Consider the following 14,905-nt stretch of genomic DNA (forward strand, 5'->3'; position numbering starts at 1 on the left):
GCCAGGCTCTGAGACTGGATACAGTGACTCAAAAGTAAGGCATTCTGCTTTTCTCTTTCCCCTATCCTCCCCTCTCCTCCCTTCCCTCAAGCATTTAGAAGAAATCTCTTTCAAGTGATTTGAGACCTTGTTTCAAATGGGAATGATACTGTCATCACGCCATTATGGACTGCTCCCAAGTACAGTTTTGATTCGTAGCCAGTGCAAAATCCCACAGATATGGTCAGCACCTTTGAGTCAATACTTCAGACTAAGAACAGATGTAATCGTGTCCCTTTGTATGCAAATATTTGTATGATAGATAAAAACAAAAGCAGGCTACAGCCTGATGCACTTACAAAGCCCTGGCAAGGACTAAGTCATAGCTCTGAAAGGCTTTTGTTGAACTGGATACTGATGCAATAGTCACAAAATGAATGACAAGTTTCATTACAGGGATAAGGCAGCAGAAAGTAACAGCAGCAGTAGTAAAGACTATAGCTCAGACAAAGCACATGTCTGGCATGCGGCCTGGGGCATGCTGAGAGTTTTGAGTAAGATTTCACAGAAGCGTAAGTGAATCTTAGCCAAGATGTGGCGATCCTATGCCTGTCTCTCCCTCCCCATCTCTCTCTTGTGCCAGCAGTGAAATTCATGTGGCTCCATGACAAAAAGTTCTGGCAAAGTAAGAAGAAAGAAATGATTTTGGATTTTTTTTTCTTCTAGTATGAGTTCAGGCAGATTAGCTCCCTCACCACTGCCACAGGAGCAATAATATAAATGGAGAGGAGAGGCAGGGCTATATAGCAGACACCAGGGAGACTGGGCTGCCAGGACCCACAGCAGACCATCTGAAGTTGATGTGGAATCATGCTGCTGTCACTCAATTCTTTATTCATGGAATGGAGATATTGAACCTCGGCAAGTAAACAAGTGCACAGATATAAAGTCTTTTTCTCAGTTCTTTGTACCCTTCTAGAGAAAGTATAAAATAAACCAAATCTCAGACACTGGTAACCCACTTGGCTCAACAGGGTATCAGGGCCTTAATGGAATGAACCACTGGAGCACTCTGCCTTCAGACTCTCTGAGCTGAGTGCAGAAAAGCTTTTCATCTGTGCTGTACAGGCTAGTTCTCAATACCGAATGGACAGTAATGTGAGGGGAGGAGAATTTCTGCTATGGGAACATGACATCTAGCCAGAGAATGTCAAAAGCTTGTAAGCCAGTTCTTAGGAAACGGGCTGTGAGACACAGTAGATGCCAAAGCAAGCTTGACAAATGCATGCCAAGAAAGTGAAAAACAAAAGCACAGTCGACAGAAAATGGCTATGTCAATATCCCATGCCTGTGAGCACAAAGTGGCTGACGGTTGGCCAGAACAGTCCCATCAGCTAAATGAAGATTTCCACTTTATAAACGGTAAGAGTGAGTGAATATCTGCATAGGCACACCTAGAGAAAGCATACTTCGAGCCTCTGTCTGCCTCCTCTCCTGACAATGTGACCATGTCTTCAATATCAAACTATTTAGAGATTATGAAAACATGTTCCCCAAGTGCATTTCTTTTCAAAACACAAAAAGCTCTCTGAACAGGACAGGGACAAATGGTACAGAGATGGTAGCACAGTAATGCCTGTAAAACACAAGCAAGACGAGGAGAGAAAATACCATTCTCTACAATGTCTTCAAATACCAATTATCAAACTCTGGAAAGAGTCTGGACTGCTGCGAGATACTCTGTAGTAAATCCAAACACTGCATACTACTTCCTTTGATTTGGTATTCTTCACTTTCCATTTTGTTGTCTCCATGAGATTATCAGCTGGAAACAGACACACTTTATAGTTTCCGAGACCTCAGATTCCGTTGTTTTGCCACAACACTTGCTAATTATAAATGCTTTGCCAAATATCTGGTGTTTTCATTGGCTGAAAGCCCATGCTTAATAGGCTGACAAAGAACAAGGGCTGTCAGAGAATGGCATGTGATTGGTTACATGGGTCATCTGAAACTAGGCCCTCAGGAGGTGCATGTCTGAACAAACGGCATAAATTAACACTTTCTGAGTGAGAAGGTGAAAGAATTCTACTCCTAGAAGAGAATTTTATATGTTTAACTATTCCCAGTGCTACTAAGGCTTGCCCTTCCATGGTGAAAGTTGAATATCAGATGCATGTTAGCATCCCAAGAATGTCATAACTCATCTTCAGCGATTAGAAGACAAGATATCAAACAATCTGAGTGAGTCGGACTCAAAAATGAGTTTGATTTTGGCATAAATACCTGTTTCTCCCTTTTCTGGGAACACTGGACATGTAGGAGTCCAACACTAATCTGCATATTCTGGCTACTGCAACTAAATAAGACATTGTCCTTTTCCTCCTACTCTTCTGCTTCCTGTCTTGTTTGCCTTCAAGTCCAGAGTTCCTCTCCTTTTCCTCCACTATTGCTCCACACCATCATCAATTTATACCCACAAACCTTCATGAAAACAAAGAGAAATGGAAGTTTTAATCTTCTCCTTCATTCGATCCTGCTCCCTCCCACCTGATCACTTTGAGCACTCTTAGAGAAGGTCTAAGACCCTAAAAACAACATGGGTCACGGGTAGGTGCTGTATGAGTAGTGTCCCATCTAAGCAGGCAGAACAGAACCAGGATGGGGAAGGGGCAAAAGACAAGCAGATTTGTACCTATGCGACAGTGCCCAATTGCTCCAACTACATTTTAGTCTTGAGATTAAATCCCTTCTGGGAAACCATGTCAAAGTACATTAGATAAAGAAAGGGTAGGAGCGAGAAAGCAGAAGACCAAATGGCTCAAGTAAGAAGGTGATCAGCAATAAAGCTTCAGAAAGCAACTCATGGATGTCAGCGGTTTCAAAGGGTTGTTTCCCAAAAAGCTGCAACAGATGTTCTCCTGGCTTCAGACTTTAGTTGGTTTCCTTTGCCATTTCATTTTCAAAAAAAGCCTTGTGCTGGTGAAAAGGGGAAGAGACTGAATGAATGTTAGTGTATCAGGCTCCTGGATTTCTCAGAAATCCAAGATCTAACTTTTCTCAACAGCTAAAAATGCCCTTCTCCCAGCTTCTGGAGGTGACACTGATGACGTCTTTAATTTGATTTATCAACTGAGTGGATGCTCATTCAGTAATCTGACAGCAGGCATTTGTAGGAAAACTTCCAGAAAAAAGCAAATTCCTTGAAATCAAATAGTCTGGTTCCCCATGAAAAAAAAAAAATCATTCATTTCTTGAACTTTTTTCCATTAAGTCTTTGCTTCTATTGCACCAAATTCAGGAATTTAACACTGTGTAAACTTAACACAAAAAGAAAGTGAAAACCCCCACACCTTGTCCTGTCACCCAAACTCATCAGAGGCTTTGAGGAACCGTGTGAGGGAACAGCAGGGAATTACAGGAGAAGAAAAGGCATGGGTGTGCCGAATGCCCTGGAAATTAATAAACTCCAGGGCTGGCTTTCTAGATACATTCAGTTCCTGACTTTTGCTGTTATTGATATGCCCCTTAGACCTTTCCAGTCATTTATCATTCGACTTGCAATCTCACTCATGTTCTTCTGCTAGCACTGTCTTCCTAGAAATGTATTCAGTGGTTTATTTAGTTCTGCTAGGGGACAGAAAGAGAACAGAAGCCACCACCACCTGGAGGCCGAACGATTAAACTCTCTGAAGTATTTGTAAGACTACAGAACTGTTTTTACAGACATTTTTGTAGGGCTTTCTTTATGTTAGATGGAACATTACGAACCCCATTCTGTTTACAATACTTTGGCTTAATTCCATAACCTGTGTGAAGTGAACAGTTTGGTATCACCACATCAGCATGGGGTGTCATATAAAGGTGAAATTAACTTTTGTGAAGGCTGCAAGGCAGGGGAAATGAAACCATTCAGTAGCATCAGTCCAAGTTAGGATCAGCACAAACCACCCAGGCTCAAAGGTAGCTAAAAAAGAAGTTCTCTATCTAGTTCACTGGGAATTCAAGCATCACATTAAAAAGGAATAAATATATGTTTTAATACATTTCCACAGGTGGTTTAATAAAAAAGCAACTTTGAACTGAAATAGCTTTGAACTGACATACCTATTTCAGTGGTGGGCATGCTGCAGCACAGTCTGTAGACAGGTTTTTCACCACCTGTTGGCTCCTGTGTTTCGAGCCATTAGCTGCTGTACGTGCAGAGAGTGGGTGAGCAGAATAACAGTTTGTAGGAGCTGAGCCAGCTCCGAGTTCAAACTCAGGTAAAAATTCAGGTTTCTGTTTATCATTAACTTTGTTGAAAACCCTGAAGTGACAACGTTAAGTTTCACTTTCCATTCTCCTGGATTAGCTGTTGTGCCCATCACCAAAGGACAAGATCAGTTTCTATTTCTTCAAAATGGCCTCATCACCCTTATGTTTCCTGCGCTTTGACGAGGAACATTTCCAAATTGAAGAATTCTTAAACATCTCCACAAATCTTCCCAGGTGCCTCAAGAAAAGCAAGGGTATCAACCATCTATTCTTGTTTGCAATGAACCAGTAGATGAAAGGGCGTTCCTTCACAGCAATTGTTCAGTGCAGTTAGTCAGTTTTAAACATTTTTATACACATTCTGCACTTTGCTGAAACAGCCCAAAACATATATTTGCGACAGGAACTAGCAAACTTCCACGAAATGTCACTGGCAGGGAATGCATAAAACAGACTTTTCCCCACCAGCTACTTCAAAATATAGAAGTTCTGGTATTTTAGTTCTGGACACAGTTCCATTTATTTAAGCTAAGTCTGCGTCTGGTGTTTCATTTGTTCTCACTGGTGGACCAAGCATGACAAAAGTACTCCTACTAACAATCCCACACAAGATACTTCCACTCCTTCACACCCACTCCCATTATATTTTATGTTTTTGTACTTTTAGATCCATCTAATTTAATCAAAACTAGTTGCAACACATACAACCCAAAAAGAGTTGTATCAATATATACAAGGACATGGAAACTTGCAAGGTAAGGGGAGGAGAAAATGACATCTTAAACTATTTTGTGCAAGGAAAAATTTAGTGAAAGGATGCACTCCTGAGTATAATTTAAATTTAAACTTCTGCATGACTAACTTGACACTAGAAGCCCATCTCTGGAACACAAGTAGTGAAATAGTCATCTACAGGATGAACTTGCAGGCATGGTTTGTTTCACTAATGGACAACAAAGGACAATTAAATACTTCTTCCATTCAAAGAATGGTTTGGGGTTTCTTAACTAGTTCATTTTGGCAGGACAGGGAGTCTGTAGTGGGTATTACTGTCTTGATGCCTTGAAGAACACTTTTTCTTTTCATAATCCTACAGAAAGTCATTTGAAGGACAAAAAACCCTTTTTTTTTAATGTAACAAATGGCTATGTCCTAAACCAATAAGAAAGCTTAAAATTAGTGCTTCTAATGTGACCACTGAGACATTTCAGACTTAATCACATCTGAAGCAACCATAACCACTCATTTCTCTCCAGTTTCACACAAACAATAATTGCCCCTGTAGCCACACTGCAACATTGTAGAATTAACCACATCCTAGTGGAGTTGGAAAGAAAAAAAGGGAAACAAAACAGACTCAAAGAATCTGTCCAGGCAGAACAGGCTCATTGATCAGTCCTGCAGGTCTCCCTTCTGCTGTAAGAATTAGAAACATTCCACCGAAGTCAGCGTTGTTCTGTACCAAACGCCTAAAGCAGGTAATACTCTACTTCTTCACTTGGCTTTCTACTTTAGCTCTTGTTGACTTAAATGAGGTTAGAGATACAAAGATAACATTCCCAAGTCTGCACGTAGTTCGTGTGCACACATGTAGTTATGATCATCCTTATTATTCTACTTCTTAAAAAACTCTAAGAAGCTGTGCAGATTTTACTGCAAGCTGTAAACTTGTGCACTAAATGATAAACTACCTCAAGGCAAAAAAAGAGGGTTATTAAAGTTAGTGCAGTAATATAAACACAAATAAATAGCCTCTATTAATAAAAATGTTGGTATTAATGTCCCAACATAAATCTTACACTCAGCTCTTACATTAGAGGCCAGCAATCATATCATGGAAGCTGGAATACTGTACAGTGGTTTCAGTATGGCTGGACCACTGCAAACACGCTCCTCTGTGACACACAACAAATCCTCAGTGAATGACAGAGATAGCAAAGCAAGTTTTACACACTTAGGTCCTGTGAATGAAAGAGATATAAAATACTTTTTACACCCTTTGGTCCTGTAATCAGCAGGGCTACACTGTTAGTCACAGAGCTAGGGACGTCTGCAGATTCAAAGCCTAAGAGGTAGCAGAAAAGTCTAGAAGTTTCCTGTCATGGTACAATTCAGGATGCCTCTGCGTTGCTACAGTGCTGCTCAGCACTATGATACATCTTGCACAGGGAGATAATCCCCTCTCACTATAGAAACCATTTTTATTGAATAGTTTTCAGAGTGCACAGCTCCCAAGCACCTTCCCAGTATTACATGTTCCAGATTGACTCTGGAAGCAGCATGGAGCAACATGAACCTGATGGATATACGTTCCAGCTTCCCATTTTCAGGCGGATTATGTTTTTAAATTTTCTTTCTTACACCAAAACTTAAAAAAATAAAATAATACAAATCACTACCGTGAACTGATAACTGAGCTGTACCTCAAACACTGACAAAGGCAGCGTGTTTTGCTGTTTGTACCGCGATGTCTGAAAATTGCCCATTTGCAGGCCTAACTATACTTTAATTCTCAGAGTTGAGAAATAGTGTGTTTTTCTTTCCTACTGTTTCCCTCATCTAGAAGCAATTCAGACATGTGAGAGCTAACACTGATACATCCCTAGCCAGAACTAAATCTGTCTGTACATCTGCCTGCCTTTTCCCCTCAACACCGTTCTCTTCATAGGAAAAGTATATCCTACTGAACTCTGAAAGACACCTCATGCCTCTGGCCTAGTTGTTATGAAAAGCTAAGTTCTTGCAAGGTTTCTAGTACAATAATTTTGGCTAATAAAGGCTTGCATGAAAGTTGCTTAATATACTTTGAATGAAATACTACCTTATTAAAAAAATTGAAATATCCATTTCTCCATTTCCATTTTCTGCATAAAAAAATCTTGAAATCATAGACTTTATTAATTTGGTGTCCCCCAAAATTTGTTCATTTAGATGCAACCAAACCATAAGTTATGGTTGAAACTTACCTAGACCCCTCTTTAGGCACAGCACTTTTCCTTATGTGTAACACACTGCATGACATGAAATACAGAGTCTGCACAGGAAAGAAGAGACATAAATGATCATAAAGGTATGAAGACTTCTCAGCTCTTATTCCCATGAGACTCTGCGTAACTGTAGTTGGACTCATTAGGGAGATAGTTTTGTGTCAACATTAATATTTTTCTGGACTTTTCAGACTACAGAAGAGATGGGAAACTGCTCTTCAATCAAGCCTCACTGGCAGCTGAGGCAATATTCCAGATGATCCTCATCCAAACTGGCTTAAAAAAAAAAAAAAAAAAAAAAAATCGTTCTGGGTTTGTCCTATTACCCGTCTCAAAATATTTACTTATCATAACACACTATTCTAAGGAATAGCATTACATTGAAAAATTGCCTCATACATACTAGAAAAAAATTCTTCTCTAGAAGACAATGTATTTTAACATCAGGTATTACATATAACCTCTTTTACCATACAAAACACAAAGCAGTCACTAGTAAAGTGTTGCTTTGGGTTCAGTTCTTGAGTCATCCACAGCCTTTACCTACAATTTTGAGCAATCAGCCTGTGATATGCTTTCCTCATCTTTAATACAGAACCGTTATCACTACCTAACACTCAAGTCACATTACCTATACAAGTCATCACTGAAGACTAAACTCTTTCTAATGGGGTTTGACTCAGTTCATATCTGTACAGCACCTTGTACAATGCAGTTTCAGTTTCCGTATGATGAGTTACATCTGAGCAGCAGAGAATGAGAAATTCTTGAATCAGCTTCTGGTCACCCAGCTCACCATCAATAAGGAATTAAGAAAGATTGCAGCATTGTGTTTCTTGGCTTGCTCTATAATAAGGTTTGTCATGGGACAGAAATTCCAACTGCCAGAATGAATGGTTCATTATCAGCGAGGGAGCTAAGGAAATCCTGACACCACATCCATGTACGTCCTAATACCAGGTGACTTCTGCGTTTGTTTTCTTAAAAATACTGAAAAATCAACAGGCTACTTTCCCTCAGATATATTCACTTCATTCATTCAGAGTAACATCTAAATTATTGTTTTAAGAAATACATAACGTGAATCTGGGTTGTCTCATTGCTAATTGGGCCTTATAGGACCTGGACTGCTGGCCATTTCTGGTTCTTCATTTCAGAATACCTCAAAAAGATTTAAAAGGCATTTTTTTTTATTTCTTTCTGCACACAAACTATCTGTTCCCATTCCAGTTGTTCAGTTGCTTCCTGAGAAGTCTTTTTCTAAAAGACAAGGCCCCACACTAAAAAGTATACAGAAACCAAGCTTTCTGTGGTCTTTGACAGATGCTTTGTGCAACAGAATGATCAAGTGGGATTGTTCAGAGTTATTCTGATTAACAGATACAGAATATTTTATTCAAACAACGTTGTAGGCTCTCATGTTAAAGGCTGTCATACTTTCAGTACTGTTACTGATCAGGCTCAAGCAGTTGAAGATTTCTTCCTGCTTACCAACACTCAACACTTTCCTCCTTTGCCCCACTAGAGAGAAGTTTGTCAGAGTCACAACTCAGAGACAGCAAAAGAGAGCATCTAAAAGCTACTCGCCTACATCAACCCTTCCACATTATTTAAAAATAGTTTACCATCAGTTTCAGCTAAGACACCTGACAGCTACTGAAGCAGATGAAAAGTGTTCACGTGTTCCTTCCCAGCAACTCTGCTTTTATACTATAATATCTTATTTTGCAATTATTTTTTTTTGAAATAATTGTGCAACCTGAGACTTTTGCAGCCTGATCCAGTGGGATGTCCCTGCCCATGGTAGGGGGCTGGGATTAGATGATCTTTAAGGTCCCTTCCAACACATACCATTCTATGTTTCTATCAAACTGCTATGTCTGAATTTAAGGCAAACTTCACAGTATCTTGCTATTCTTATATATTTCTTTTTCTTTCTTAAGTTCCATACTTCTTTTAGCCTACATACAACCAGACTCTTAAAACAGGTTCAATATTCTAAGAGTGACTCATGCATTCAATTTGACTGCTTAGAAGATAAATAATTTCCTTACTACTATCAGCATGAAGCAGGAAGGACAGAAAAGATTCTAGAAATACTGATTTTTTTTTTTTCTTCTTTTTTAAAATGAAAAAGAAACCAGGCTTCTTTTCAAACATCAAAACTCTTACCGTGAACTAATTACAACTGGACAATAGCGAACCATTGCAAATTATAACCAAAACTTAAATCAAACAATTCTAGAAACTAGGAGGAAGACTTTTTTTCCTTAACATATGGAAGTTGTTCAGGTGATGCAGAGTTATGGTGCAAATGAAAAAAAAAAAAAAACCAAAAGTTTTTTTTTGCAGTGAACTTGAGAGTTAATGTAGATCCTGGTAAGTACATGTATCTGGTACAAGCAATAAGGCTGGAATGATAATGCTAATAATTCTTTTATGAAAAGAAGGTAAAAAGATTAATGTTTAGCATCGAAGTCAAAGTGCTTTACAAACATGAACTAAGTTTCCCAAGTGTGCCATTAATTGCTTGATATATTTCAAAAGGGTGAACCAAGGAACAGAAAGGCTGATGATCTGTCCAAAGTCCTATTGGGCCATAGCAAAGGTGAAGTCTGCTGAGTGCACACTGCGCACTCAATGTGAACTAATTTAAATGCAGCTATAAAAAAAGTCAGGTCTGATTTCCCATAACAGGTCTGATTTTCTTTTCAGATTCAAAGAAAAAAGAGGAAGCTTAGCTCCAAGTCTGTGTTTCAAAGAGACCCGTGGTTTTAAAGAATGACAAGCTTCCCTCCCCTAAAGAACATCTAACATGAAGATCTGTTCAGAAACTCACAAAGCAGCTTACAAGACCTAAGTTAACCAAAATTTGGCCAAACCAAGCAAGATTATTTCCCTGCAAAGCATGGCAGCTACGTATAACTACAAATTATCTAGCAGACAGTGGTTGCAAATAACACCTTCACAGGAAAGCCTTGAAGCTGATAAACAGTGATAACTGAATTCAAGTGAACTGCATGATGGAAAAGCAGCAAAGCAAAGACACTCGTATCTTGTTCCCAAGAACTCTGGAATTAAGTTACACCCTTTTCACAGCTGGGTTTGCATAGCATACTAATATGCATGAGGTATAGAAAGACTATGACTTAAATGCAATTGTGGTCGCCAACAGTTGAATCTGATATTCTTACTATAAAACACATCAGCTGTATCAGTTAAATAGCTGATATCCTGAATAGAGGTCGAGATCACATAGATTGGTATATACTGATGTTTCTTGCCTCTTGGACTGTCCTGTCAAATTAGTTATTATTTTCTTTTTTTGTATGAAAAATCTTAAATACAAACAGCAACAAAAGAAAAATGCCAAATAATTTCACGTGGTGAATCAACAGTGAGTCACTACAGTTCTAGGCTCTGACTAACAGACCAAAGAAGCAATACTACAAAGAAAAAAAAATTCCTCTACTTAGTTTGGCAAATAAAAGATATGCTAAAAAATACTCATGAGAAACTGAGAGATGCTTCCCTCCAAACAAGGATATATTCCTTCCCACCTCCAGTTTCTGGAGAATCAGAGTGCTTGTCACTTTTAGCCACCCAAAATTGAATTTCCACCTTCAGAACATTATCTCAAAGCAAAACTATGCAAACTGAATCCATTTACCAGGGCCTGGAACTAGTACGAAAGTTTTGTAAAGCCATTTTCAGGTATTTGAGAAAACCTCATCACCTCTTGCAGATGAGCATTTCATTAGCCTTCTTGTCATACTTTCTCCTTTTTGAGACTTTCTCTGTGGTTTAAACAAGCTGAGAAAGGCCTAAGGTCTTCCTCAAAATTAACTCAAAGAATGAAGTGTGTTGGCAGAAAATGCAAAAGCAGCTCTTTCTGAACTGCATGGTTTAAAATCATAACAGAAAGTCCCTATTATGGTTTACATGACGAAATTTTTAAATATCAGAGGAACAAGATTCTTCTCAATTTTAGCAGCCTACATGAAAGGATTCTCACGCTATAATTTCTTGAAAGCCTTAATTAGAAAGTAAAAATAAAAAAAAAAAAAGAAACTCCCTTTCCACATCCTAAAAAAATGACATAAAAGCAGAGAGGACAAAGGACACCTCCTTTAAGAAACTAGAAGAAGATTAGATCAGACGCTGACAGAGAGTTGTCTACTATTCCCAGTCTGACCATTCCGAAGAGACTTTCCTTCCACCTTCTGATTGTAAGACATTTTAGGAAGGACAGTCATTGAAACTGAAATACAGAATGCCAGCCACCAATAACCCTCCATGAATATACTATCACACACTCAAAAAGCAAGCCTTAACTCCACAATTCACCGGTCCTACCCACTACTCAAACGGCTTGTCCTAAGCACGCCATCTCCCTGCTGAGGAATCCACCTCCAAAGCTGATTGTTTGCTACTGAGTAGAGTTTCCTGTGGATGTTATTACTCATCTTACCCTGACGCACGCCAAAAATTGCAAGAGGAACTCTGTATATCAAGTGCATAAAATCTGTTTGCAATAAAAAAAGTAAAACACAGTCCAATCCTTCCTGCATCTGAGAGAAGATGTAGAACATAATCAAAGGAGCACTAACAGGGTATGTGGCCTTGTGAACTCTTGTGATTTTGAGTCTTTCAATCATGGAAAAGTTCTTACAACCCTAATATTGGAACAGTATTACCTGAGAACGTCTCTTGCTGAGCAAGACTGTTCCTAGCCTTTCTGACAGGACAGAACAACAAGGATCTGGAAATCTACTCCAGAAAACCTGAAATCTTCACACAAAAGAGCATGTATACAAAGCACTCTACAACCTCTGAGTGAACAAAGGCTGCTGTGAGGGATCTCCTCACTGATCAGGCACTGTAGATGTATCTTTGACCTCTCGGCCCTCCACCTCCCTCAGCCTGAGCTAGGCCTTGAAAATGAGCAAAACGCTGTTTGGTGGTACAGCACCTGCTGCTAGCAAAATTTGACAGTAGTATCTGTCTACTGAGATGACTTCAGCTTCTTTCTGTCCCTTCTCAGCAATATGTAATTTCAAAGGCTTTATCTACTAGCCTTGATAGTATATTAAACAATGTTATAGTATTAATTAGCAGTCTATCAGGATTTATCAGAGAAGTAAAGCACATAGGATAAGTGTGAGTTCAGTTACTTCAGTCATAAGTGACAGCCAAGAGTAAGTCTGATTGTTATTGCATAGTCTACTGGCTTCTTCTCTGCTTTTGTTTAAGAGAAGACAGATGCAAGCTATTTCCCCTCAAAGTCAGAGGCTGGACAGAGTTTTTTTCACTGTTATTCAGGGCAGAAGTGTCCTGAATGAAGAACATACTGCCACTACAATCTGGTTCTCTTAGGAAGAGAGACTACTTTTGTACTTTCTAGACCATGCCTCCCTCTGCTGACTTGAAATCGTTTTCTCTAAGACATTATGGTGGTTCTACTTCATTCCTCCTTCAGAACCTCCTTTTTCTACTTCTGGTAGCTCTCGTTGTTGAGGGAGAGCAAGCTCTGTAGTGGTAAAACAGTCTGATTAGCTGCCCTTTTGGCTCTCCTATCCATCAACATGCAATTTCAAACAGCAGCTGGAAACAAAGAGCAAGTTAGCATAACTGCACAAACTACTTTTCCCTAACCCCCAGTTTGGTAACTACCACCAGATCAATATTTCACTTTCCAGCTCATTAGTAAAAGAGTGAAGTCAATATATTTGAAATACCACTGCAACAATGACAGCTTTCTAGAAAGAGTTTGTGGGGATGTTGATGCTTGTACATACACTGAGGTAGCTCAGATTCCAGTTAATGTCCTAGTTTTGTGTAGCCTTTTGTTTTGTTTTTTGAGACTTCTATATGAAGTTCAAACAAGTCAGTGATGTTTACAGCCCATTTAAATAACTCACAAGAGCAATGTTCTTGGAGAGCCAAATGTTTCCCAGGAATAACTGACCCATGTCAGAGAGCAGCAGAGGTAGGAAGCCTCAGGAAACAACCTTCTATTAAGGACAGTACTAAAAAAAAACCCCTCCTCTCCAAATTTTGTTACAATTGTTTTAAGTTTTCTGCAAGAGGCAAGAACAAGCTATCACTCTTTGCTCTTATCCAAATCACACTAACTCCTGCACCCTTCTTATCTGAATTGGGTCACTACAGCTATTCAGAGACTCATTTAATCTACAAAAGTTTTAATTGTATCTTGTAGTGTCAGACATTTTTCTAAGCTTCACAACAACATAAATATGCTTTTAACAGTCAAAAAATGAGGACAAATTTACACAAAGATGTCTTCATCCAATTAACTTAAAGTCAAAATTAACTTCTGCAGTAAAACGACTCATTGTTTTCCCATGCTGTGTCACAAAGTTTACTGTATACTAAAGCAGAGAAAAATGATGTGTAACTAGAAAACTGAGCCAAGTATTCATTTGTCCTTATCAGTCACCCAAATAGGCCAAAAAATATTAAACCGTGACCTAAGTGAAATACAAACCTTTATTTGGGAGCAAGGCAGAGAGGATGGAATGAGATCAGGATTTTCCATTCAATGAGCACATTTCCCAACTTTGTAGAATTAGTCTCTCGAGGACAGACAAAATCTTTCAACATACATCAAAAGATCTCCTAATCTAAGCGAGGCACTTGATAATCTAAAAATCCAACCTCTTAAAATCAATTTTAGAGAACTGGAATCCAAAAGCAATAATGATTTTCAGATCTAGACACGTTTGTAGATAAGCTGTTGGTAGAATCCTTGAGCTAAAAACGGACACACAGCTGAACACCATCCAACCAGACTGACCGAGTTACTCCACATCAGCTCAACTGCCACAGTTCTGTGTGAACACTTGCCTGAACCCTTTCATTTACTTTTGACAATGGAAAGTTGCAACCACAGGCGCTGCAAATTTCACCACTCCTTATTTGAGAGATAAAAGGCATCAGCTTAAAATGCAACAGGCTTTCAGGGAATATACTCACATAAGACAGTGAGTTTGCACTCCCAGCTGTATGCAGCAAACACCCCAAAAACACCAAGACAGCTTTTGTTTTCACACAAGCTCTAACACGACAGCAGAAAAATACAGTTAGGGATGCAATTTCTTGCCCCCTACCAAACAGTTGCAACCATGCAATCCCAGTGAACCCTTGCCCTGAAACAGAAACAAACCAAACAGTTTAGGTGCCAAAGAATAAAGATAACAATCTCCAAATGCTTTAGACAAGAGTTACTTTGATGACATATACATTGACAAAGTTTCACGTTCTTATTCATATAACTGTGATGGAATTAATCATCTTAATTATAAAGATGTGGATTTACCTATTAAAGGACTGTTTAAGTGGCTGCACTTATATACTCAGGCGGACTAAGAAAAGAGTGGACTAACACAGCATCACATCTCTGACAAGTACATTTTCATCCCACTCTGAACGAGGAGAGGGTTTAAGGTTGTGCTTTCTCATTCCATTTCTGACCATCAGTAACACATGGCAAGATGCTGAACCTGACTCAGTGTCCAAATCCAAAAGTATCTTTTACAGAAATAGAGGAAAAGTGACAAGACAAAAGGCTGCAAAGGTTCTGAGGCATCAGAAGCATAAAAGGAACAACAAAACAATTTCAAACAGAAGGGAACTTCCCAGGCACGAATTGTAAAATTGCT

The 14,905-nt window shown here is 39.0% G+C and overlaps 1 protein-coding gene across 5 annotated transcripts in view; it reads right to left on the reverse strand.

The window, feature by feature from the left end:
- CLEC16A (C-type lectin domain containing 16A) overlaps positions 1-14,905 on the reverse strand; it is a 99,874-nt gene that overhangs the window by 16,234 nt on the left and 68,735 nt on the right. For 3 of the 5 annotated variants that reach the window (XR_008452371.1, XR_008452374.1, XR_008452373.1), the window contains one exon: positions 7,481-7,499. The exons of 1 other annotated variant lie outside the window; for it this stretch is intronic. The gene's annotated coding sequence lies outside the window, so the exon portion shown is untranslated. Of the gene's footprint in view, positions 1-7,202; positions 7,500-14,905 lie in introns of those variants that run through there. One more of the 5 variants, XR_008452375.1, reaches the window with a different exon arrangement.

Source organism: Cuculus canorus, chromosome 15 (assembly GCF_017976375.1).
Source record: "Cuculus canorus isolate bCucCan1 chromosome 15, bCucCan1.pri, whole genome shotgun sequence".
NCBI lineage: Eukaryota > Metazoa > Chordata > Aves > Cuculiformes > Cuculidae > Cuculus > Cuculus canorus.